This window comes from Natator depressus, chromosome 19 (assembly GCF_965152275.1).
Source record: "Natator depressus isolate rNatDep1 chromosome 19, rNatDep2.hap1, whole genome shotgun sequence".
Taxonomy (NCBI): domain Eukaryota; kingdom Metazoa; phylum Chordata; order Testudines; family Cheloniidae; genus Natator; species Natator depressus.
The window spans coordinates 3056351-3082914 of NC_134252.1; the positions used below are offsets into that span (position 1 = coordinate 3056351).

At 50.2% G+C, this 26564-nt stretch overlaps 1 protein-coding gene across 4 annotated transcripts in view; it reads left to right on the forward strand.

Moving 5' to 3' along the window:
• Positions 1–26564, forward strand: part of COL8A2 (collagen type VIII alpha 2 chain) — a 138524-nt gene that overhangs the window by 73337 nt on the left and 38623 nt on the right. Inside the window, exon 1 of one of the 4 annotated variants that reach the window (XM_074934685.1) lies at positions 16680–16828. The exons of 2 other annotated variants lie outside the window; for them this stretch is intronic. The gene's annotated coding sequence lies outside the window, so the exon portion shown is untranslated. Of the gene's footprint in view, positions 1–16679; positions 16829–26564 lie in introns of those variants that run through there. One more of the 4 variants, XM_074934686.1, reaches the window with a different exon arrangement.

Below are 26564 nucleotides of genomic sequence, written 5' to 3' on the forward strand. Positions count from 1 at the left end.
GTAGTTGTCAGCAGAGGTCAGGAGACAGTTAAGACAGATATTTTTCAGATGATCTTTGAAAATTAGTGGAGATGGCAGGGGCTTGCCAGAGCTGGAGAGATTCTGCGGAGGAGCAGACAGGCGGCTAGCGGCAGGTGAACAGAGAGTGGGGAAAGGGGGCAATTCAAGGGACAGGAGCTGTGAGTTCAGCAGGAGCAAAGCCAAGCAGTTTTGTAACTATATACTCAAGTTCTGAGCCGCGGAGGTCCAGTATGTCCTTATGCTTCGTTCGCTTGAGCGAGCTTCGCTGGGGACCAGCTCCCTTGGGCCCCTTTGATCAGTTGCTGTCGGTTTCGGGGGCTTCCAGGGTTGGGGCTACAGTGTGCATGCGCATGGAGAACCGGATGAACCAATTTGATGCTAATGCTGCCACCCGTCAGCGGGGTGTTCCCTGAAGAGATGACGGGCCACAGCAGCCAAAACTGGGACATCCCGCTGTGGGGTCAATGGAGGGAGTAGGGGGACCAGACCAATCTTGGTATCCAGGTTGCTGCAGTGATCCCTGGGGTGACAGAGACGCTGATGCACCCCGCGGGGTCCGGGTGCAGCAAAGCGAGCGGATTGCTAGGCAGCAGCCAGCTGGGGTGGAGCAACTATCTGTAGGAGCAGGCAGACATTCAAACCTCTGTTGCTGCCTTTTTTCTTGGACACACAGCACCCGGGGGCCTGTGCTCGATATTCTCCAATCTTCCTCCTCGCGCTGGCTGACTTGAGGAATCAAGGTGGAGAAACGGAGCAGGAAGGGCCAATAAAATAGATTGGTTCCCCAGTCAAGTGAGCAGTAAACCCCAACTCCGGGGGCAGCCATCCTCACGTGCTCGAGGTGCAGGGGCTCAGTGAGGATCTGGCTGGGCGTGGACAGCCATGTGTCTCCGCAGTTCTAGCAAGCCTTCCAGCCTAAAGGAAAAGGCTGCTCGGCACGAAGCTCCGAAATGGTGCAGCTGAGGAGCAGACCCTGCCCTGGTGTGTTTGGAGATGTTCTCTCTCCGTGCGCACAGGCTGGCTCTGCTGGTTGGCGCATGGGGAGCTGTGTGCCCAGGCAGAGAACGTGGCTGGGCATGGGCAGGTTATAAGTAAATGAAGAACTTCCAGGAAGGAAGCAGTCCTGGTACATGTGAGCATGACAAACACACCTGAGAGTCTCAGCACAGGGCCCCCAGGGTGTTTGAGCTCTCCACTCCCCCTGAGATTCATAGGAAGGAAGGAAAGGTGGATCCAGACCCCTAGGTCTGAACGCGCTCTTTAAGTTAGGCAATAGATTCTCCCACTGGTTGGGCAGGCAGGGCCTGGGGAATCTGGATGAGCTCCAGAGCAAAACAGGTTTTAGAGATATTTTGAAGTAATCAAAAGCTGAATCTAAACCTGTCTGATAGCAAAATCCCAAGCCCCGTGTGGGTGTGGGGAGAGGGGGGTACTGCATAATAGAGGTAGTCAACAGTAATTATTTTCTGTGAGAAATTTCAAATGAAAAGAAGTTTTTTAGTTTCTTTTGAATTTTTAAGGGAAATGTTCAATTTTTCAACAGAAAAACCCACCTCCAAACCCAGAAAATGTTTTGTGTGGGGTGGGGGAAATCAGACCCTTCCTCTCCTCCCTTTCCTCATTCTCACCATTCCACCCCTGCCAGTGGCAACATGGAAGAAGAGGGGAGGGGGACAAAGGAAGGGGACAGACAGACAAGTCCTTTTTCAGAAACAAAATAAAATGGTTTTGTAAAACAGAAATTTTCTTGCAAAACCTTTCATTTAAGTGTTTCAAATAAAAAAAAATTTCGCCCTGTTCCTGGTGCAGTTACGTGTCACTGCTGCGCTCTGCTGGCTGGAATGTAGAGCCTGCTGCAGTACGAGTCCTTAGCGTGGCATTCCCCTCTTGGGACAGAAGCTATGAGCTCTAAAACTACAGCCCACCCAGAGATTTGCCTCTGGACCAGGTGTTTTTGAGGCTCGTGTGTTCGGAGCAGAATGTGCCGCGTTCTAACGCACTGTGCAGTTTATCTGTTTGTTTGTTGTCCTAGGTGAGTTAATGTCTGATACAATGCTTCATATTTGCAGCCATCACATCTTAGGGCTGGGTTCCCACCCCAAACCCCGTGTGTCTCCGGTACCAAGGTTTGCTGTAGTAACTAAATAAGTCTGTTTTGCTGATGCCTTAACTGACAGCTCAAAATGAGCCTGCATAGGGAGTTAATTAGACTGTTCAAGATCCCAAATTGCTCACATAAAATTATGTACCGGTGAAAGTGTACAAACAGAGACTGCCGAAAATCAAGCCTGCCCAGGACCCAGGTTCCATGTTTTGCCTGCTAAAGCTGAGGCCAATCGCTAGCTATGAAAGCCAGGGAAGGAATTCAGCTGCCTTTTCTTTCTTATGTCATTGATCAAAGCTGGAGAATCTGAATTCCAGTCTTGGCTGGTAAGAGCCTCCAGTAATGTATTTTCAGGAATAGACTCTTAATTTTACACCTGTGATCAACTGTGGGCACCAGTGACCGAATTCACAGGCCATGAACTCATGCAATGGTGAAAATTGAGACTAACCCACTGAAATTGCTAGAATTACATTTACTGCAAAATTGGTATCAGTGTGGGGAGAGTAAGGGTCTCTGGGCCAGATTTTCTGAAGAGCTTAGCATGTTGGGTATCAAGCACTCATTCAAATGTGGCCAGAAATGCTGGGTGCTGAGTGCATTTGCAAATCCAGCCCTTATTTCTGTCCCTGAATGAGAGCTGAACTCTGTTTAACCATCTAGCCCTGACTGTGGGTGCTGCGTACCTGAAAATCGGGTCCAGAGTCCTTTGGAAATTTGGCCCTATGTGCCTAACTACTGGATTGTGGGTCAAAACAAAATCTGGGTGCAAGCTGTATAATGTGGATCTTTGCTGTCTGAATCATGGGGGCAGACAAGTATTTAATCAGAGGCCATGCTGTGGCCCATTTGGATATATATCCCTCTTTTGATCACCTAGTTTGCACGGGAATTACACAGGGACTGCTTATTCTATGGCTTGTAACAGAACAGTATTTCCATGTTCCTACCTGATCTGATTCAGAACCAAACTTCCTCAGACTTTTACAATTAGCAGGCCCCACTGTCATTAGGGTCACACTTTTACCAATCCCTGAGGAATTGCCGTGTCTTGGGTCTGAGTGACCATACCTAGATGATCCAGTAGGCGTAATGTTCTTCGAAGGAATATCAGAGGAAGTCCTAGTGGTAAGCCACATGTTGTAGTGTGCAGCCAGTAATTGCCATGTAACCCGTGCTCTGGTTTAGATGGCAGGAATAACTACATGTTTGCTTCCTAATTATGTGGTGCTTACCACGAAATTAGACAATCAGCAGCTACCCCTAGAGCGGAGGGTTTAGATGACAGTTCCGAGTAGTGGTGTATGTTTTCTTTCTTGACAAGTGACTGGCGTTGGCAGACACAGCCAGCACCGCAGGGGCATGAGCAGCTTGCTCCTAGAGCAAAGAGAAACACCCAGGCTTGCGATGGAGTTTCTTCTCCAGCCGATCCTCCTTGCCTGGGAAGGCAGGCTGGGAGGTTGCTGGGGGGGAAAGCGTTGCACTCCCTAGACACCCAAAGCCCTAGGACAGGATCTTAGTTTTCAACTGGTGCAACTTCAATGGTTTCCATGGAGCCAGTCCTGATACCCTGCCCGGTGCGACACTGGAAATCAGCCTGTCTCTTGGAAGGGGTGTGTTTCCCCTGCCCCCACCCATCCCCTCACTCCATCTTTTTCTGTTTGCTGGACTCTCTCTAGGAATTTGTATGGCTTTCTCCTCATCCCTGTTGTGTCTGAGACTGGGATGATCTGTTCCCTTGTGCCCCAGCTCACAACTTTTCCCCTTCAGTTAAACTTTCCTGGAGAAGGAATATTTTAAACTCGCGACTCATCCCCCCCGAAACAACCAGTCTCTTGGTCGTCACGGGGCTTGAACCAGGATCTCTGGCATTAAGAGTGTGAGCCTTGATAGCTCGAGTAAGGGATTAAGCCTGGTAGCAGTGAGCTGCAAAAGTCTCTTGCTGTCTGTGGACTCGTAACACACCATGTACAGAAAGTCACTAATCCATCTGCGCTGCTCTCCAGCCTGCCTCTAGCATCTCCGGACCTGGATGAAGGCACTTCATTTTCCTTGGCAACCAGTGCTGGCTGAAAGAGCAGTCAGTTCCCCACCACCGCCTTTGCTGGAAGAGCAAAGGTTTCTCCAGCCGCTACGCTCTTGTTAACTACCAGCGTGCAAGCTACAAAGATGTGCAAAGTTCCACGTGCAAAACTTCCTCCTGTGTGTGAGGCAGTACTGGGAAGTTAAATCAGTGCCTGTGTTTGGGGTTATATAAGGACTGTTATTTAACCACAATACTTTGGCAGGCGCATGCTTCATGGAGCAGGCAGGAGGAGTCCTTGCCTTTGAATCAGAAGCAGCAGGATCTTTACCAGTTGCTTGGAATACATCTTGTATGTGTGAGTCCTGCACTTAGTGTCAGATGTCCTGCACCTCTGCTTCCATCAGGTTAACTTTTAGTCTCTCTCCTGTAAGCGAATGCAGTGTACATGGCTCAGATACTGCAGCAGGACAGTTAAGAGGGACAGAAATACAGATATTAATTGTGATAGAAATCTTAGCAACAATCTGTATTTTTTTCCAATGTGGCTTTAGCTTTTTAGGTCTCCTTGATTTGCATGTTTTGTACCAGGGTCTGTAATAGGCAAATGATCTCATGCCAAGGAACAGAGCCTGCAGCTACAGAGGCTGTTTCATGGGACTAACTTAAAACTCAAAAGCTCCGGGGGTGGCAGGAAGCTGAGTGCTTACAGGGTGGGGTGTTTTTCTTTCTTCAAGGAAAATGTTTTCTTTTTCCTTCTGATTAAGCACAGGGAAGATTTTGAATCCCGTGCAGTGCAGACAGCAGCTTTTGTCGGCATCAGGTGTTGTGCATTTAAACCTCTGCCAGTGCCAAAAATCTCCCAGAATATCACTTTTCTGTGAGAGGGGAGCTAACAATCAAGATCTCTGGCTATTGCAGTCTGACTTGTAAAAACGTCCCGTTCGTTCTTTTTCTTTTCTTTCTCATGTGTAACACACACCAAAGCCCCCCATCTTTTATCTGCTCCTGGAGCATATTCAGCCGAGCATTAGGCTTGGAATATCTCTCTGTTTTATCTTTAAAAATTACCAGGAGGATGGAGTGGCTTGATTGGACAAGGAAATCTCCAAAAACCATGTTGGTTTCCAGCCCACCCACATTGGTCAGGACTTCTTTTTGGTCTGGTTACCTAGTTAAAGTATCAATCCACTGCCTTAAACTGACAGACTCAAGCCACCTTCGGAATGTGTGTGGGAGCATGCTGGGCATTTGCCAGCTGTCCTTTCTCTTTTACAGCCAGCTGCCTCTATCGTTCCAGAGATGGGTCCAGCCTGCAACCAAGCTGCAGAGCTCAGGTGCAGAGTCCCAACTCCTCCTGAAAGTCTGAGGCTGTTCGGACTGGGGTGGAGAATAGTGAGGGAGTTGGCTCTGGATGCATCCCTATGTGATGCATTACAGTTCCATGTTTGTGTTTTATCATACTGGAGATAAATGTGATGTCACACACTCTAGCCAGCGACCTCACTAAACAGATTAGGCAGGAGGCAATTTCTTTACACCCAAGTCTTGCTTTGAGTTTCAGGTCCAAATGGCCTCTTAAAAAAAAATTCAAAGTGATGTTTGGTTTGAAATGGTTTGTTCCAGTTTTACTCTCTCATGCAGCTCTGATGTATCCACCCAGGGCCGCTCGATGGGAGAGACAGGCCAAGTCAGAGCCCTGCGTTTTCCCACACGTTGGTAGTGGGGTTTGGTTCCGTTCCCCCACTGAGCTGGGGGAAGCTAGGAAGTCCAGATCTGCAACTGAACTGCATCAAATTTCAGAGCAGGGGTTTTGGTCATTGAACTTCCCTAATCGTAACCTGGGTCTGGATGAAGCTGGGATAAGAGTCTGAGTCTGCAGTGGACCGAAGTGAGTTTTGCAGGCTCCAGATTTGATCCAAGTGGCATTTTGTTGGAAAGTTTTCTGTTGGACAGAAGCCGACACAGAGAGAGAGAGAGAAGCCGGGGAGACTTTAAACAAGGAAGCGCAGAGAGCCACCCGATCTGCTGTGAGCATGCCCAGCCGTTGAGTGCTCCAGGGAGCACGTCTCCAACACCTCCGAGTCCCGACTGCAGCACGTGGCGAGAGTGACGGGTTATGTCACTTGCCTACTCAGCTTCCTTTCTTCTTTACTCAATAAGCACCAGCACTGCCTCCTCCCCCCACCTCCGCTTTTTAACATCCTGTTTGTGGGCTCGATCCTGCAAAGTGCTGAATGCTCTGGCCTGGCTCCAGCAAAGCGCACGCTTAGATGGTTAGCACGTGCACGAGTCCTGTGCTGAATCGGAGCCGGAGGGCCTGGCACGGTGCGGGGTCGAGGCCGATGTCCCCCCTCCATCTGGCTACAGTTGCCCCATATTCTCCTACCCTCGCCACAGCGCATGATGTAGGTGGCTGCAGCATCACTCCTCTCGGGAGAGCTGCACGGCTTCTGGTCGGGTTGATTCTCGTTCCTGGCAGCCGGCGTTCTCGAAAGGCAACGGTGTGAGTGCCCAGGTGGTTCAGTTCCCGCCGGTCCTGCTGCAGCATCGCGAGCGGCTGAAATGTTCAATTCTCATGCCACAATTCTTGCCCCAGATAATGCAGGAGTGAGGCCGGGGGCCAGAGGATGCAGCTGGTGCAGGACAGCGCCTGCGCTTTGCTGCACTTTCCCCTTCACTCTCGTATGATGTTATTTTTTAAATTATTGGTGTTGATTGCTAACATTTTAACGCTCCTGGGTGGGATTTTCAAAAGCGCGCAGGGGCCAAGTCCTGGGACCTGACTACAAGTGTTGGAGTCTGAAAACTAACTGCCCCTTCGGTGTCTGGCCGGGCTGGGGGTCGGGTCTGCTGCTCTTCTCCTGCCCGTGGGGTCAAGGTGGTGGCAGCTCCAGACTGAGTGCTCTGACGAGTCGCAGAGCCGTTCCCTGCAGCACACGCCCAATGCAGTGGGGTGCAGCGGCTGGCAAGAGCGGGGCGTCCCCGCCGCACGGGCAGGATGCAGCCGCTGTGGCACTGATGAAGGGTCGGGGTCAGGTCAGATCAGGTTGGAAACAGACTCAACCCTCTTGTGCCTGGGTCCAGGTTGGGCTTCAAAAGTTAGGCCTGAGCAGACTTCTACCTAGGTGACTTAGGAGCACAAGCCCCACTGAAAGTCAGTGGGGGGTTGGGTACCTAGCTCGCGTAGGTGTTTTTGAAAACCCTACTGTTGGTAAGGCAGGAATGTGATCGGGGGAACCGATGCTGGAGTTAACAGCTGGATAACGCAGAGCTGACGCCCCGGCAGCTGCTGTAATTCTGTTGGGGCGTCCACTCTGCTCTGTTCTCTAGAGATTCTCTTACTGCTCTCAGCGCCTTCGTATTGGGCCGCCCGTTTTGCAAAAGAGCCAGATACCTTCTCTTTAGTTTGCATTGGGACTGGGGCAGGGGATGAGAGTTCTCTGCCTTTGATAGGTTAGAGAGTTGCAAAGAAAGTTGGGTTGTGGGGGGAGTTTGAGAATAGTTAACGATCCTTGGTTGGGGGTTGCTGCTTTGCCCCCTGCAGTGGAATGAAGTTTCTTTCATGCCTCTAAATAATAGTCTGAAAAGGACATGGCTTATTGTCATCAAACAAAAGGTCTGTCTGCTCCCTGTCCAAACCTGTTGGGGGAGAGCAGGGAGCGAGCTGCACTTGAAAGACCCACTTGCCCTCCCCAGCCCTTTGCTGATCTCTGTTTCAGGGCTGGGGTAGCCTGGCTTCTCCTTAAAACAACGGAGTGCTCTTAATCCACCCACACTGTGTCACTGGATGGGACTCCAGAGCTGCTTCCCTAGGAGACACTGAAGCCAGCCCAAAAGCCCAGACAAGGATGCAGTTATGGTTTTCAGTTAATTTTTATGCCTGATCCTGATTTGCTCGCTGAGCATCTATTTAATCCCAGCCCAGCAGCTGGGGTGCAGGGGGCATTATGGCTATGGGCCCCCCCCACAAATTTTTCACCTCTTAGCCAGGTTCTTCTTTCCGGCATAAATCCCCAGCTCTGGATGGAATCTTACCTCCCTCTACAGTGGGCAGCCCACCAGCGATCTGTGTTGCTGCTGTGTCCTGATCCAAGGGTCCTGGCTCCGTCCAATGGTAAAGGCTATTTGGATCCTTTGGACTGGGAAACCCTTAGCCTGCTGTTTCAAATGCTGTTTGACTGGCGAGGCTGCAGCCAGCTTGCTGAGCCCTACCTCAGATAGTGCCACACCCCTCCCGGAATGAACTTTTACTGATTTGTTTAAACAAGTTTTCCATTTGACTGACCTTAAAGCACAGTCACAGAGCCCCCGCGGATCAAATGTATTGACTTAAAAAATAATTAGGGTTGAAGTGAGTGGGAGCCCGGCCTGCCTGCCAGACCTGCGATTAATATTTAAATAACAGGGCTCCTAAATCAACAGCAGCTTTTCGAACAAGCCCAGGGTTGTGCCGAGAGAGAGGAAGGGCATGTGATTGTGCAGCTCGGAGTACAGTCATGCCTCTTCCGAATCAGGGCCATGCCCGGGGCTTCGACATGTCTGGGAAGCAAAAGGGGAGAAGAAGCAGAGATGACAAGATTTCGGACTGAAATAGCCCAAGTGCCACATGCTATGAGCTTTGTGGTTGAATGAGCCGAGAGACAGACTGTTACGAGAGAGACAGTAACAGAACTACTGCAAAGGCTCCGACTCTTGGTTCTCCTTGGAGAAGAAGGTGAATTTCTTGCCTCTTTCTCTTTAAGTGTGAGATTTATGTATTTATTTATTTTACGCTTTTATTTGATGCCAGGAGTTTTTAATGCGACTGCTTATTGAGTGGCTGGGGAATAGACACTTGCATATTTAATAACCCGGACTGATTAGGTGCCAAGGGTCTCCGAACGTTACTGCAGCCATGGAACCAATTAATAGGAGGCCAGATTCTGTGCTCCTTAATGGAGCAAAACACTCACTGTTTTGCTCTATGGAGGGCAGAAGGATGCAGCCCCTAGGACCAGAGTCTCAGCTGGTGTAAATTGGCGTAGCTCCACCGAAGCCCCACGGAATTACTCCCATTGCCCCGGTGGAGGACTGGGCTCCTAACACTGTGGCAGGGACTGTTAGAGGAGGCACTTGTGGTGGGAACTGAATAGAGGCGCAGCACGGGCGGTGGAGTTTAGTATCTACTCTCCTACCCAGCCAGGCCGCAGGTCTGATGTGATGCCCAGCCGCTTCCCTGGGACGTGCTCCCATCTCTCTTCCCTCCCGCACAGCTGGAGTTTGGCACCTCATCCCTCTCTTCACTGCCGGACTCGAGTTCACAGCCCTGGCCCGAGCCAGTGCAGATACTTCCCTTTGGCAGAGTTTTAAATGGAGCTGAGGGGAAAGGACAGTGGTAGTGATACCAGGGCACCTAGTGGGATGGGGGGAGAACCTACAGCCCGTTCATCCTCTGCAAGAATTCTCTCATTGCCAGCTTTCTGGATTCTGTTTTCCATGCAATAGCAGGACGGCACGCTCTTGGTAATGTGCTGCTTTCAAAGGGATCCTGGAAAGCAGGGAGTCCCCAAGATGCCACCCCATTGTACCAGCTGTTTTCACATGTGCAGCTGAGCGCCCGGACGACCTCATAAGCTCGTCTCTTTCAACCCGCTACTGTGTCACCCCCACTTCCTCTGCCTTAGTGTTGCTTACGCAGCAGTGGGGAGCATGCTTCCCCGCATGGGTGGACAGACACATGCTCGCTCCATGCACGCTCTCTCCCTAAAAAGAGCAGTGTGGCTGCAGCAGTGCGGGCAGGGGCTCGGGATAGCCACCCACGTGCCATCCCTCCTGGATCCGTGCTTGGCTGATTGACCCGCACCGCCACTGCGGCCACATTGCTATTTCCAGCACTAGCCTATGTCTGTCCACCTGTGCTGGGAAGCACCTTCCCATCTGCAGTGTAGACACACCAGGTGGCAGAACTGGTCTCTTCACCTCTACGGCCCCCTGTGCTGATCCTGTTCTCCCCACCATTTCTCCACACAAACACCGAATCGTTGGGAGTCTTCCCTCAAAAGCAGCCCAGCACTGGCATAGCTGAGGGACTGACGTGCACGGGCAGAGCCGTGGGGGAAGGGAGCCCAGGACTGGGATAGCAGGGGTCTGCGAGTGGGGATTGAGAGGCGTTAGCTGAGCTGTGGGGGAGGGGAGCACAGACTGGGAAGAGCTGGGGGGCTACTGCTCAGGATTGAGGGGGCTTGGAAGAGCTGTTGCTGGGGAGCCCCCCCAGCTGGAATAGCAAGGGTACTGCGAGTCTGGACAGAGATGCACTGGCAGAGCTATGTGCAAGAATCACAGATACCCCTCTCTCCCCATTCCACCCCACCCCCAATAATCCCGCCTAGCGTAGGCTGTGTGATCTTTAAACAATCATTTAGATTCTCTCTGCGATGAGAGAGTCAAATCAATTGAGAAATGGCTCGGGTGGAAGCTGGAAACCCAGCTCTACTTACCATACACAGTAAGGTGAGTCCCATTTAGAGACTGAGACCTCAGTGCCCTTGTCTGCTTTGAACAGGAGCCCTGGAGCCTGTGCACAAAAGGCCGGCGGGGGGGGTCTGTTTCTGGGGCCGTGCCCAGTGCCAGCAGTCACAGCAAGAGGCCCGTTTTCACAGGAGACAGATCTTTCCCACCATAAAGGAGCTAGGGGTGCACAGATGTTCCTCACCCAGTTTGCACGGCTTGGAACGTCAGCGCTGTCTGGAAACTGGGCAAATCCAGCCATTAGTGTCACCCTCCACATGTGAAACGCACTTGCTGTGGGTGGTAATTTGAGGCAGGTGGGAGCTGGGATGGTAGCTCCCTATGACATTGATCCTGAGTTCCAGAAATGTGTGAGGTTTTGGAAGTCCTGCTGTTGGGGGGTGTGGGGGCGAACCTGCCAGGGAGACTCAGGCAGGGCTTCATTTGTGCCAGGGCTGAGCCCTGGCTCCTCTAGGCTTGGCAGTTCATAGCCCCAGCACCTCTGGGCTTACTGCATCCGTGTTGAAAGAAAACAAATTGCTTGAGCCCTGGCACCTCTTCCCTTGCAAGTTAAGCACTCATCTCAGACCGCATCTACATACTGGGGCTTCAGCCGTCCCTGACCAGCAAATGGTGTGAACCCCAACTTCAGACAAGGAAACTGCAGTTCACATTGGTTTCAAGCAGGGGCAAGGTCCACTGATGTAAAGTGCAACTTTCCTTGGGTTCTACATAGTTGCAGTTACACTCCTGCCTAAATAGTGTCTGTTCCTTGTTAGCATGGAGAGGCCGTGACTGAGATCAGTGACTCATTGTGCTAGGGGCTGGAATGACACACAATGAGAGAGGCCCTGCCCTAAAAAACTTACAAACTAAAAACAAGGCCGACAAAGAGTGGAAGGGGGAAACCGAGGCACAGGGAGGTAAAGTGACTAGCCCAAGCTCTCACCATAAGTCAGTGGCAGAATCAGGAACAGATTCTGAGGTCTGAGCACCAGGTCTGAGCACTCCCAGTCCAGGGCCACTCTGTCATTAGTGATGCTCTCAAGCTCCTGTGGTGTATTTTGTTTGCCAGCTAGATGACCTGCTGCCAAGTCGCTGTAAATGACAGCTCAGGGCAGCAAATGATACGCAAGTGAACCTCCGGTGATGCCCTGAAACTCCTCGGGCAGATTAGCCCAGCCAGGGGCCTGCTGGAGGGTAGTTTTCATGCTGTGCTATGGCACTACTGTCAGGTCTTCTTTATCCATCATAAACGAGCAAAAAACAAACAAACCAACAACCCCAGAAGCTCTTCCCCCTCACTGCCTTTGCAGGTCACTTTTAAGTGTCTCTCTCTTCCTTTTCCATGTCTGGCCTTGCTGCTGCTCTGACCATACATCACTAATATACCACAGAATCACTTGCTATTGTGTAGCCCCCCAGCACCCTCCCTTTGACGTAGGTGGGTGCTACAGATGAGATTGTTCCTATGAATGAGTTAGGCTGAAATGCATATGAGATACGCCTGTGTCTGGCTACCTTGAATTACAAACTGTCTAGGCCAGGGCTGGCCCTCCACATAACACAGGTTGACTTGATCTAGCATCCAGAATACAGTGAAACCACAACTGAGCCAAAACAGATGGGTTATTTTTGACTCTTCTTCTCCTCCCCCCGCCCTCGCCTGCCCCCTTCCCGCAGCTCTGGGTTTAATAAATGGTCGCGTGCAGTTTTGCAAACCAAAGTAGGTGAAAATTGTGCCAGTGGCTAATACACAGGCTTAGCTGCATTTCTGCAAACAAAGCAGGGGTGGCAGGAAGGCTCCCTCCTTCAAAGCGTTTGTGTCTTGCTGCATAGGAACGAAAGCTGAATAGATGCCAGGAGCTTTGAAAAGCTTGGGAACGCTGGCACCTTCCACTCGGTCCCATCTGCCAGGTGCTGAGTTTACCCTCGTTTCCATCAAACTCGCGGGGAACTGGTCCCAGAGCTCTGCTGGCTGCTTTTCCCTGTATCCCAGCCGCTCTGCTCCATGAAATGGTGATTTAACGTCAGCCCCTGTTCTAGTTTCTGGTGTTTTGTTTCTTGGCCTGGCTAGAGTCTGGTGGAAGAAGAGAGGGTCCACTTTGCATTGCCACCCTAGGACGGAGAATAGAAATGGGTGGTGTGCGGCTGTTATGCCCTATTACACCGGGTGCTGGGCGTGCTGAAGTAGCAGGTTGTGCCAGTGATGTGCTCTCCAGTTCCATCACTGGGAGTTCTGTGGAACTGAATGAAGCCGAGCTGAAACCATCTAACAGGGTGTTCAGTAGCTGAGAGACAAGCAGTGTGGCCTAAACTGGAGGGTAGGGTCCTGGCATGGGACTCAGGAGACCTGGACTCTGTTCCCGGCTCTGGCCTCCTGACTCAGAGTCTGTAGCATCACTTTAGCAGGTCCCAAAGCCGCTTCCTTTGAGAGTGTAGAAAATCATTTCAAACCATCCATGATCCCCTGGACTGATCAGAGCTTCCCGGGTGAAAGAGAGGAGGAAACCAGCACCGTTAAAAACTGTTTTATCATAACAGTAGCAAGGGAAAGGTAGCCATGGGGGGGATTCATATCATTCAAAGCCCCCCTGCTTGACTGACTCTGAATCGGCCCCTCAGAAAGAGCAGGAATGCGGCAGCTTAAGCGGTTATCGCGTTAAAATGCAGCACACGCTGTTTGGGATAATGGCGCATAACACGCGGATTCTTTATTCATGGAGTTGTCACCATGAAAAGCTGTTGACCCACAGTGGTCATTATGCGGGCACTGTGCTGGCCACTCATTCATCTGCATGGAAACCATGTAATACAAAGATGTGTATCTGTTCAGGCAGAGCAAGCCAGCCCAGTGGATAGGAGAAGGGAAGCTGAAAGTCTAACGGGGCGGGGCAGTGGTGGGGGGGTGTTCATTAAACTGCTTCGCTTTTGGAATGCTTTGCTGAGCGGGGTACTTAGCGCTGTCACAGCATTTCACAGGGACAGCTTCTTTCACTCTCCTGAAAGATTGTATTTGACTTATTATGGGCCCATTAACAAACTCGCTGCTAAATAGCCTTCGGGGTCCCAATGAGGTCACCTACATTCTCTCTCTCCGTACACACACGCTCCTTTATGCCTGCTTCGACCTGCCCATGGAAAAGGCAAACTCTCCAGTTTGTGAAGAGCAGGCTATGCACCCTGGGAGAAGAGCCTTATGGGTCGCAATAGGGCACCAGGTCCTATAGAAATTCAGGAGGGGACTGTAGAAAGCCCCAAACGTAAGCCGAGGTTTTGTGTAGTGTCTGTCTGGTTTTTTAAGCGTCCTGTAGGCTTAGAATCATAGAATATCAGGGTTGGAAGGGACCTCAGGAGGTTATCTAGTCCAACCCCCTGCTCAAAGCAGGACCAATCCCCGATTAAATCCCAGCCAGGGCTTTGTCAAGCCTGACCTTAAAAACTTCTAAGGAAGGAGATTCCACCACCTCCCTAGGTAACCCATTCCAGTGTTTCACCACCCTCCTAGTGAAAAAGTTTTTCCTAATATTCAACCTAAACCTCCCCCACTGCACCTTGAGACCATTACTCCTCGTTCTGTCATCTGCTATCACTGAGAACAGTCTAGATCCATCCTCTTTGGAACCCCCTTTCAGGTAGTTGAAAGCAGCTATCAAATCCCCCCTCATTCTTCTCTTCCGCAGACTAAATAATCCCAACTCAGCCTCTCCTCATAAGTCATGTGTTCCAGTCCCCTAATCATTTTTGTTCCCTCCTCTGGATTCTTTCCAATTTTTCCACATCCTTCTTGTAGTGTGGGGCCCAAAACTGGACACAGTACTCCAGATGAGGCCTCACCAGTGTCGAATAGAGGGGAACGATCACGTCCCTCGATCTGCTGGCAATGCCCCTACTTATACATCCCAAAATGCCATTGGCCTTCTTGGCAACAACGGCACACTGTTGACTCATATCCAGCTTCTGGTCCGCTGTAACCCCAGGTCCTTTTCTGCAGAACTGGCCCCTAGTCTGTAGCGGTGCATGGGATTCTTCCATCCTAAGTGCAGGACTCTGCACTTGTCCTTGTTGAACCTCATCAGGCTTCTATAGCAGGGGTGGGATTCTCTATGAAATTCTGTAGGAGGGTCCCCAAAACACAAAAGCCCAATAGAAAAGTGTTTGCCTATTAAATTCTATAGGGCCCTTGCATCAAGGGACATGAAGGGTTCAGACCTTGGAGCCTGCTTTTGTGAAGAAGCCCTCTCCTCTTGGCACAGAGCTTGGTACCCAGTGCCAACTGACTGTTCCCTGGGCATCCTCGGACCAAAGCACTAATTAGCTTCCCTGGGCAAGTCTCAGGCTCTTTCGCTCTGAGGGCCTGGAAAACTTAATGCAATTAATTATTTATCTAATTAATAAAGGAGGAGTCGGAGTCAGGGAAGGGATGTGATGGGCTATTTGTATGGAGGACACCAGTGCATTGCAAAGACGCCTCTTGGAGCAAGCAGACGCCAATTCTTTGTTGGCAGAGGGGACTTGAGCAAGGATGGGAAACCCTCCAGTCACAGAGGGACCTTTCTCCACAGAGGAATGCATGTTTTGATCCTTTCTAGTGTCTCCTTTGCAGTCCAGAGGGCAGGGGGGAGAGGAGAGACCTTTTCTATTCCACCTTGGCTAGCGCAAGGTAAGTAATCCTGCCTGGCGCTTGTAGAGCCAGCCCTCCTCTGCCCCATGGCACGCACATCTCCTCGGCAAAGTCACCCGGGCTTGTCCTCTGCTGCCTCCCCAGCTGTTGAACTCTGCTAGAAAAGCCACTCGCAACTTCGGCAGCTGTTTCTGCTTTTGAGTTTAATGGGAACTTTATGGACTGGGATTTCTCCTGATTTATTTATTTGTTCTCCCACGAATGGTAAATAGCAGCACAGTTGAGATCCAGCACTTGCCATTCACACAGCACGACCCGAGCGCTTGGCTGTGGGCAGCGGGCCAAGCCCTGGAGTCTAACCAAAGAGATGGTGAGGTTTGCTGAATCATTGCACTCTGCTGGGGCCATGGCATGGTCCTTGGGGGCCTGGAGCAGAGAATGAGCCTGATTAGGAAGGATTCCTGTTGGTTTTTTCCACCGCCTAGATACGGTCACCTTGAGAGGGCATTAGAATCAAGAGCAATCGCTGCAAGAAAGAGCAATGGGCTGGAAGAACCTGAAGTTTGTCTCAAGGCTTGTGAATCCCTTATTCACCCTGGTGAGCAGTTCTTTACACTGGGGAAAGGACTGCTCGGGAGGGTTTGCAATCCAGCCCTTTGACATTTTATTTCGATTTATAACCAAAAAGGGGATCCTGGCCAGAAGACATCTTTGGAGTTGTTTTTACAAGTATGACCTGTATCTAAAAAAATGAATCAACCCCACAGCGTGCACCCGAGCAGCAAACGTCCCACCAGACAGAACAATTGACCGAGCCAAGGCAGTGTGTACACAGCAACAGCAGTGGGGAAATAATAATACTTAGCTGTCGTCTAGCACTTTTCATCGGTAGAGCTCAAAGTGCTTAACAGAGATCAGCGTCGTTATCCCCATTTTACAGATGGGGAAACTGAGGCACAGAGTGGTGCAGTGACTTGCCCAAGGTCACCCAGCGGGCCAGTGGCTGAGCCAGGAATAGAAGCCAGGTTTCCTGTGTCCCTGTCCAGTGTTCTAGCCACTGGGCTATACTGCCAAGCAAGGCTTTCCAAGGAGGAGAAAATCCCCTTGCATGAGCTGTGCCTGCTGTGTTCCCACTCCAGACAGGTGTGAAGCTCAAGTTGCCTTCAGCAGCACAACCCTGCATGAAGGCACCACTCTGGGGGGAAAGGCTTTTCTAAGACGAAATCTAAGTTCAGGCAACCCCCCGCCCTTCCCCAGCCCCAACCAGAACCCTTCCAAACTGCTAAAACCGAGCACTTTGTCCTGGAGCAGAGCATGCCAGTGTTTAGAGAAAACATGCAAGTGGGTCGACGTCACTGCTTGGCAAAGGACAATAAAAGTATTCAGTGTGCGATGAAGTCCTGCTACGGCGAGTAGGGAGGAAAGGCTGGACTCAAGAGACGGCAGCTCCGGGATACCGTCGGTGAGTGAAAGACAAACCCAGCTTCTCGGGACTTCTCATTCCAACGCGGGGCGAGAGAGGAAAGGCTTGCATCTTCGTTTCCAACAACAGCTCCTTTCCAGGCAGGTTTTTTTCCCTCTGTCCCCCATCTAGTGTTCAGGAAAATCGAGACTCTCTTGAAGCTCAGTGAGTGAGCATGTATTTAACCCCTATTATGGGTAGCAGGCTAAGGGCAGGGTTGTGCAAAAACTTTGAATGGCTCGTATTGTGTCGTGATGCACTGTCCTTCGGGCTACTGAGCCGGGGGAGAGGAACGTTTGCTTTTATTGGTAGGAACCTAGTTTGCAAAAAAGAATATTGTCAGGCAATGGCATTTCAATGGAGTGGTTAAGGTAGCTCTGAGATCTCAAGCCAGTCATGTGAGAGGCTTCCTAGAATAAATAACAGGACGTGCTGTCTAACCTTTCATTGAGTCTCCGAAATGTGCAGCAGGCTCGGCGTTCAGGGGGTTGTCTGAAGTTAGCCGGGGTATGATTTCTTAATTCACAGTCAGTGGTGGTTTTAATTTTGAAAGGAGGATAAAAATCAGCACATAAGAGGCACCCGGTAGCATAGAGAGGGAAAGGAGCTAGCTCCCTTTTTCTAAACAAAAGCTTTACCTTCCTGCGCTGCTGGGCTTTCCTTGGCTGTCACTCCCTGCCTTGACTGCTACCTCTTCTGGGTTTCTTCTCCCATATAAAGATGGGTTGGGTGTCCAGCTATTAATGAGAAATGTGGCTTGACCACGTATATTTCCCCCCTGTTTTGCCAAGGTCAGGTAGGGTCACCAGTAAAACCCTGCTCCTCTGTACTGTCCTGCTTTTTATTGTGTGCGGATGAAACGCATTATCTCCATTTTAGACAAATCCATCAACGCAGTCAAACTCGCCCACCCTGAATGGGCTGTGGCAGGGACTCCTGACAAGTTCAGAGTTCCATTCGGCATCCCGTGTTGTTTATCCCTGCCTGGGGACCTGCGTTGTTTTTCTTCAAGGTCTGGGCTGTGATACTTTACAACTCTGGGACAAGGAAGCTTGTGTTACAACCTTGTAAATTCATATTGGCTTGAATCTCCTGCTCTCTTAAATCTCCACTTACAGGATCATTGTCCCTGGGACTGGGGGCTACCTAGGAAGCCAGGAACTTTGACCTTAGTTATTTTTCTAAGTCTTAGTTCTCAGCAGTCTTCCTCACTCGTAGCTGGCATTTTAGCTCATTGCTTTGTTATACAGCTGGGAATCTGTGAAATTCTGAGCAGCCAACAAGTTTCTGGTTTTATACTCTTCACAGACTATTTACTGGGACAGAAAGGCAATTTGGGACGGGGAGGGGAGGGGAGGAAAAGAGATGGGAGCTAATTTATTTTAACCAGAAATAAATTAGCGAGTGAGAACTTGCTTGGCCTAGTTCAGAACCAAAAACCCCAGCAGTGTCTGGATAGAACTCAGAACTGTTGGATTTCAGGTCTGATGGGTGAAACGTGACTCTTTTGGGTTTCTAGTCCCCTGGCAGTTCCAGAAAGCAAGGCCAGAACAACTTGCAAACAGGGATCTTTGTTTCCACTGCCATTTAGTTAGAAATACGCAAGTGTGCAAGTTGTCATGACGAGTGAATTTCCTTTGACATACCGGGGGGGGAGGGATTGTTTTAGAAAACTCAAACTTCTTTTGCAAAACCTGACACTTAATAAACAATTCTAGGGGTTTTTTCTCAAACATCAGGGGGCTCTCACAGGCCCAGGTCAAGTCTCTCTCTATAGTGGGCAGAGGCTCAAAGGAGACTGAGAATTATGCATCCAGCTAACTCCCATTGAATTTAGGCATATAACTCCTTCAAAAATCCCAGACTCAGATAGCAATGGGTAGTGGCTGTAATGCAAATACAGACTTGGGTCTGTAAGGTCCCACAGAAGGGACTGCTGCCTGTCCCCCTGGCCCCGATTATGTAGTGCTTACTTCACGTGAGTAAGGGTTGCAAGATAAGGCCCATAATCATCCTTATTTTTTTCTATCTGGACTTAATAAAAAGTCCCTATTCCCTGTGCCTTTCCTCGGGCAAAAAGAACGGAGAGAATGGGTCCAGACTTTGACTTCTGCAGGCATACACCAGGGCTGGATTTGGCCCCATGAAGTTGAAGGGGCTGGAAAATGCGGCAGGGGCGTTTGTCACGTGTGAGCGATGGCTTGTTTCTCACACCCCATTTAAGCAGATTTATTTTAGACCTGGGACGTGATCCGCAGTTGCCAAGGTTCATGGTCTGAGAAGCGGTTTGTCGAGCTTTCTCCCTCCCTGAGGTTTTATAAACATCAATGGGTCTGAGTGTGGGTGTCTCAGGGGCTAAGCACTTAGCAAGCCTGACATCTGATCGCGAGCCAGCTACATTTGTAAAAGTAGCTTTGATGCACATACTCTGCTGGCAATGCTTCCCCGAATGACCTCCTAGAGATGGAAAGACATGGCCCAGAAAGCCGGCACTTGCCCGGCACGGCCTGGTGGCATGCAGGAATGGAAACCGGCCTGTAATGGTATTGCTCAGAGCCAACTTACGGTATGTCTGCTGCTGCTGAATGTGCTGTGTCTGAAGGCTAAGGGGGAAAGGAAACCCACCCTTCCTCCTACTCTCAGGATTGCTGATTCCAAGAGTGTGAGGGAATGTGGCCTATAGGTAGGAGACCGGAAGGCTGGTGCCGTGGTTTGGGAGCTAGCTGCAGACCTGGGTTCATGTCCCAGCTCTGCCACAGACTTTCTGAGTGACCTTGGACTAGTCACTTAGACTCTTGCGCCTCAGTCCCCCATCTGCAATATGGGGCTGAGAGCACTGCCCTGCCCCCGGGGGCACATTGCAAGTGTGATCTGTGACATGTCCTCAAAGGAACATTGCTGTTTCTGTGTCCCGGACCCATCTAGTACAGCATATTGTGGCGGTACTATACGTGAACTGTTCCCAGTGGCTGTTCCCAGCTCCAGGGGGCAGAGTAAAGGTTGTGTTTGCAGGGGAGTCATGTACCATAATTCATTTTCAGGAGGTTGAATGTAGCTGAACTCAACATTTGTGGCACCGCTAGCCAACCTTAGCTCTGCATTCACAAAGTTTTGGGGGCAGTTAATAAGTAGCTGAAATAGAAAGATTGCACCATCAAGTTACCAGACATCCAAGGAGACTTCCCCTTCCCCAGAACAGATGCTGAGACATGCTCTCTGTTTTTATTCCAAAAGGGGCCTCTATCTAAATTTAAGTTATGGGTGTACATTACATCTCCTGGCCTGCTCCGTGTGTGTTTTCCATCCCTTACACACATTGCCGTGAATTAATGTAAATGCAAATCCAAGCTGAGGGCTAAGCATGACCTGCCTGTACTAGGCTAGTGTCCGAATCACCATGCATTGCACCCAGGTTGGTATGGACTCGCCCCTGCAGCCGGTGATTCAGTTCCTGTGTCTTACAGTCCATGCTGTCTTGTGAGTGCAGATTATGTCACATCTTACAGAGCGGTTTAAAGAGACAGACTCTTCTTTCTGTTTATTTAAACAAGCCTCTGTCATTGGGGCAGAGAGGGCAGTGTTGATTTTATTACTTCTCTGTCTTTGGGGTTTAGAAGAGGAACGCTTGTTTTTATGATACATTATGTTGCGGGAATTTGTTTAAAAGGGGGGGGGGGGAATCCCATTTTAAGGGATTGCAGCTGTAAAAATACAGTTTCTGCTCTATAAAAGAGAACAAAACCCTGAGTCAGTGAGTTATTTATTTTCCTTACCTGGTAAGACCCATGCACCTCTGCCTCGTTCATTTCTCTATCTCTTCCCCCTCCCTCTCCATTTGTGTTTTATTTTCACAGTCTGCTTTATTCGCATTCATTTCTTTGGGTGTTGGGACACTTCTGAGTTTGTGACCAGCCACTCTAAGATCTGGGGCTTGAGATTATTTTTCAGGCCTTGTAAACTGCAGGGAGACATAGCGGCCACATTTTCACAACAGGCCAGGGCTACATTTAAGAGCTCATCTCCCATTTAGGCACCAAAGTAAGAGCCGGATTTTCCCATCACCCAGTGTTCTGAGCTCGTCTGACAATCCAACCACTTATTTTGATGCCGAAATAGAAGCGGGGCCCATCTGGAAATTCCAGACATAGCTTAATTTTCTTATTCCCTTGAGCACCACCATCAATTGCAGGGCTTCCCTTTCCCTTCTCAGTCTCCAAGGCTCTGTCCTCATCTCTTACAGCTGTGATTTTGTAACCAGTTAGAAGCTTAGCCATTCGGTTCCTTATAAGAAACACCATCCAGTTTCCCTCCATACGGCAGCTTTTCTGCAGTCACAGCCGCATTTGTGCATCTGCAGCGACCGTGCTGCATTAGCACGGGTGCATGCTGGGTAGCTATCCCACAGTGCCTCAGTAAGAAATGCACCTGGACGACGCATGCTCAGAGGACCACTATTAGTATGTGGAGCAATGCATTTTGGGATATCCTGCCACACAGAGTCCTGGGAGCAAGCCTAACACAGGCAGAGTTGGGGGAGTGTCCTTTGCTGAACTGGTTGCAGAGAGATAGCCCTGTGCCAGACTAAGGCTTTGTCCTGGGGCGCCCCTGTTAGATGCCATGCTTAATGAGTGTTTGTCATGGGATGGGCACATACAGACCATGTCTGGAGCTGACCGTGCCACATGGTTCGCACCACAGCCTTTAGCCACCGAGTCGGAGTGTGGGTCGAGATCCGTTCCTGCACTGACTGTCTTTTGGATGTAGGGCTGAGTGCCCAGAACACCGGGGTCTCTACTGGTGATTTTTCACCAGTGTACTGGTGTACAAACGTCTGGTGTGTACTGGTGATTTTTCATGACTGTGATTATTATTTGTATTGCTGTAGCAGCTACAAGCCCTGGCCGTGGGCCCCAGGACTCCACTGCGCTAGGCACTGTACAAACTCAGAGCAAAGAGGCAGTTCCTGGCCCAAAGCGCGCTCTCTCCAGTGACAGCCTCGCTGGTGCAAACTCCACAGCTGCCATTTGCCCAGGTGATGGAGCTCTCGCACCTGCGTGACACCGGGTCAGCTGTACTGGAGCTAACTGGGGTTTATAGCAGTTCCCTTGGCCCGCACTAGGATCAGCATCAGGGCAGCTACACCATGGCTGGGCTCCCCGCTGTGGATAAAGCCACCTGAGCCGGGCACAGCTACCTTTCCCAAACACAGTGGTTGTGTTTTTGTTTGATTTGGGGATCACGGAGATGACACATTCATAGCACTGGCTAGAACAAGACATGTTGTGGCCAAGTGCTGTGCAAACTTCCCCACCCACAGCTCTGCCTGTGAAGTTCAATGTTTGATCTGCAGTCCTGGCCCCACCCAGCTCTGCCTTGGGTCCCAGCTTGCAGTCTCCCCGTTATTCCAGTTGTGGGATCCCCACAGCCAGCTCCACCAACACCCTTCAAGCCTGACTTGCAGCCCACTGCTCTAATCCAGACCTAGCGCTCTCTAAGGTGTCCAGAATGCTCATCGGTGCAGTGGGGAGCTCTGAACGCAGCTGCATTTATACCAGCAGATGTGCCCAAGCCACAGACCAGAGACCTCAACTTGTACTCTCCTCGTCAGGCGGTTTGGAAGATGGAATTTTAGTTTGTCCCATTCAAGTGATATGTTGGCTGCTAAATTTGGAACTTGGTTCAAATTCCAACCCTCCCGCCCTTCTGAATGGTTAGGGGACATTCTCCTCAGGGACCCATTATTAATGTCTGCCCAGATCTCCAGAGGCACAGTAACCCCCAGAAACCTCCAGTGCACTTTGATTCATGTGCAATGCAGAGCATAGACACGCAGCAGCAATCAGGCAATGGCATGGTCCCTGAAGCTGCACAGACACCGAATTAAAATTGCTCTGTAACCACTTAGTACATGACTGTGTCCTTACAGTGGAGTAGCTAAGCAAGAGAATTAGACCAAAGCCACCTGAATGCTGACTGCATGCAGGGCTTCAAGGGTTAATTGTTACACTCTCTGCTGATTAGTTGTAAATTGAGCCTAGTGTACCTGGTGCAGTGGTTTATGAGCAGCCACTTGAGCCTAATTAGTGGTGGCCTTGCTGACTGGTGAGAATAACGCAGCTGGTTATCTCACTGTTAAGTGGTGTTACCTGGCTGCTTTTCCTCGTGCATGTATCCCAGTCCCTTGTGAATGCAAGCGGAATCCGCTGCACTTGGCCATAACACAGAGAAAGGGCCACTGGACTTTGATAATGTGCATGTGAAACCATCCAAAAGGGAGGTTTTCTCTACCCCGACGCTGGTGAAATTGTACCAGTGCATGCCTCTCGTGCAGACGCTTAGTAGCACGATTCGTGTTGCTGCACCCGTAGAGGGCAAGTGGCTGTAATCCTGCTGAGGACAAGGCCTGGGTTGCTGGGATGTACCAGGGCATTTTCCAAAAGTAATAGCTGACCCCTGGCTTAGAATCGCGCCCTGGAGTCCATGTGGGGACAGAGCTCACGTCAGCGGGAGATGCCCGTGCGACGTGGGGTAAGTATTAATGGGTTCTGATCCTATGAGGTTAAAAAGGCAGGTGTTCCAGCAGCAGGCGCCAGATTCAACCCATTAAGTGAGCAGCAGTGGGTCCTAAACAGTTCTTGTGCAGTTGATTTATGCAGGGTCAATGTGGTAGTAAGTGTACAGCCATCACCCTTTGCACATAGCACTCAAAGGCCATCTCTGTTACCAGCTGAAGACAATAAGGGCCAGAGGTTCCATAGCCTGTGAGTATTTCTGCATGGTCTTGACGTGTGCATCTCAAGGTCTGGGGTGACAGAGGTGATGCATGTAGAACGTGATGCCCTACAAGGGTCGACAGTAGCAGGGATTGTACCTGGGACCTTTGTATCTAAAACCAGCTAGTGCCTGAGCTAAAGCCAGTAGCAAACTCGTAAACCTCAGTATAGCCCAGCCACTGGAGGGAGACAGGAGAGCACCACACTGTGTAAGCGTGGGTTACATAGGCCCTATATGAGCAGGCACACCAGGAGCGGCAGGCGTGCAATGGAGGATTCACATGTATAAAAATGAATGCATGCGCTACACAGTCTGGCTTGAAAAGCATCTCGTATGTACATTACTGCAGGGGCAAGGTATTCATCATACAGGGTATTTAATGGCGACCCAGTCTCATTAAAGGAAACCAGAACGAATGCAGTATGTGAAAGGCTGCAGCATCTCGTTGGTGTAGCACATTATGCAGCTCACTGATCAGCTTCCATCACGCAGCGGGAGCAAGGGGAAATGCCTCGGAACAGCGCTGCAGCTGCGTTGTCAGATGGAGAACAGCTCTCCCTGTCCCCCTTTCTGGGATAACCACTGGAACGCTACCTGTGTCATCTGTACATTATGGCCTTTGAGCGAGGCGGCTTCCAGCAGCGAGGAGCCTGGTACTGGAGAGGGACGTGTTATGGCACATGCAGTCGGTGATAGAATGCCATAAATAAAATAACTCGGCAGCCTGCTGCCGCTGCCCACTTCCCCCTCGTCGTCCTCCTGAGTCGAAACACATGGGGGTTATTTATCGCAAACGAATCCCTGGGAGTAGGGGCTGATGTCAGGCCGTGGGGCTCTGGGAGAGGAATCACGTGGCTGCCCAGCAATGTGGGCTTGGATGACATCTGACTTGTTCACTTTTCCAGTAGCAGGAACCAAGCCCGCTGTGTGTTTTGATGGGGGGCTGGGGGGGCGGAGCAGGGTGGAACTACAAAATACAGGGCTGGGGGCTAATAGGGCTTTGTATAAATCACTTCAATTAATGTAATGCCCTAAAAACACTCTCCCCCCCATTCCCTAAAACACCCCTAAATTGACCCTGTCATGATGTTAGCCAGTAGGTCGGACGGGCTTTAAAAAGCCTTTATCTGACAACAGGTGCCCTAGAAGTACTAAATACTGTGTGCGGAGCTCTCTGCCGGTGTAAACCAGGGTTGCTCCATTGAGTTCAGCAGAGCTGAGAAACTGCCCTGTATTGTCGTCATCATCACCCCTAGCCGTTCACTTTTATATGGTAATAGCACCTAGAAGCCAGCCAGGACGGAGCCCCCACTCCGCTGGAAGCTGCACAAATATGTCTGAACGGAAGCTCCTGCCACCCAGAATCCTTCTCTGCTTCTTATTTGTTCACTAGTGACAATAAGTTGTTAGTTTTTTGTAAGTAGCTGGCTAGATGCTGTCCATGCCCAATTTCTGCACAGCTGATTCAGCCCTGCAGCCAGCTGAGCCTGGGCAATTGACCAACCGCCTGTATTGTGATGCACAAAGAACTGTGCAGCCAATGGGCAGCCATGTTGGCTCATTGTGCTTCATTTAGAAAACACAGCGGCTTGATGGAGAGTAAAGGTGTGTCTGGACAGAGCTGTCAGGTTCACCTGTCTCTGAGGGCTGTTTATTCACAATGGAGAGCAAATTTTAGCTCTCTACCGGCTGCCAGGATGTTAGATCACCCACCCAGTGTGCTCGGTGCCCTTGGCCGTGTGTTAAAATACAGTGAAAGATGAACAAATTAAAGCGTTTTCAGGCATTGGAAGAGGCCGCGTAAAAATCTACATCTCAGAGCTACGAAGACAGTGAACTGCTTTGCAGTCATTATTATGCAATGTTTACATTGCAGTCGTGGCTAAAGTCCCCCTCCAAGCTTGGGCCCCAATGTGGTAGGTGCTGCTCACACGTATAGTAAGGGTTGGCCTGCAATTTGAAAAGGTGCCATTTGAATCCAAATTGAATCCAAATTAGTGCAAAAGGCTGCCTGGACACACTTATTTCGGTTTAAACCAAGCCCATTTGGTTTCCTGTCATTCAATTGGGAATCGGTTTAACCTCACCCGAAACAACCCACTCTTAAACTGAACTACGTGTGTCTATACGGGGGCTTGTACCTGTTTGACTAACTTGGTTTAAAACTGATTTAAGAATAAACAGGTGTGAATTTCTCATGCAGATGAAGACCAAGTCGGCAAGTTTTGTCGCAAAGCTGGGACTAGAACCCAGGAGTCCTGGTGCCCAGGGTCTTGCCCTAAGTACTAGGCTCACTGCCTAATAACCTACAGCAACAGTTCAGTCAGCTTCTGATAGAAAACATCCCCTTTCTCATCAGGATGAGCTCTGCAGGATCGTACAGCACATGGGTGAGATTATACACAGTAAACTGCAGAAGCATCCATCCCCATTTCAGCTATTGTCTTTCAGATCTCAGAACTAGCCAGTGATTCCTGCCCTGTCAATCATGCCTGTAATAGACTCATAACTGTAACTTCAGGGTATGGTTTGGCCCCACCGTGGCAGTCATAGCTCTTAGTGGTGGAAATTTTGCCTGCAGGGAAGATGGGGCAAGTCTGGAAGGCTCCCGTCTTTCCCTTTCAAGCCCACTTACCCCAACTACTTAAGGGAATAAAAATGCATGGCGGGAGGGTTTACAGGATCTATTTAAAATGCATCTGTTTCCAATCCTCAGTGCAAAAACCAAAACAAAACAAAACAAAACACCCTCAAGAAAGGAATTTCGGAGCTGCGAGCTTGTTTTCAGACACGGCTGTCACTGGAAACATGCAACGTCCTTCGAGCCGCTGAGCTGACAGCTCTTCACCACAATCCAGCCAAAGAGATCTATTTTCAAGCGGCTGTTTTGTTTTGCGTTTGATGCAGGTTTGGCAAAGCCCACTGTCTGCTTTATCCTCCTGGCTTCTGCAAGGGGGTCTCCTGGAAGAGAGGAGCTAAACTCTCCCCCCCCCCCGCCACACCCACCAAAGTGGCGCTAATGATGCTCTCTGCCTTTTGTTAGAGAGCTCTCACACTGCAGCACATG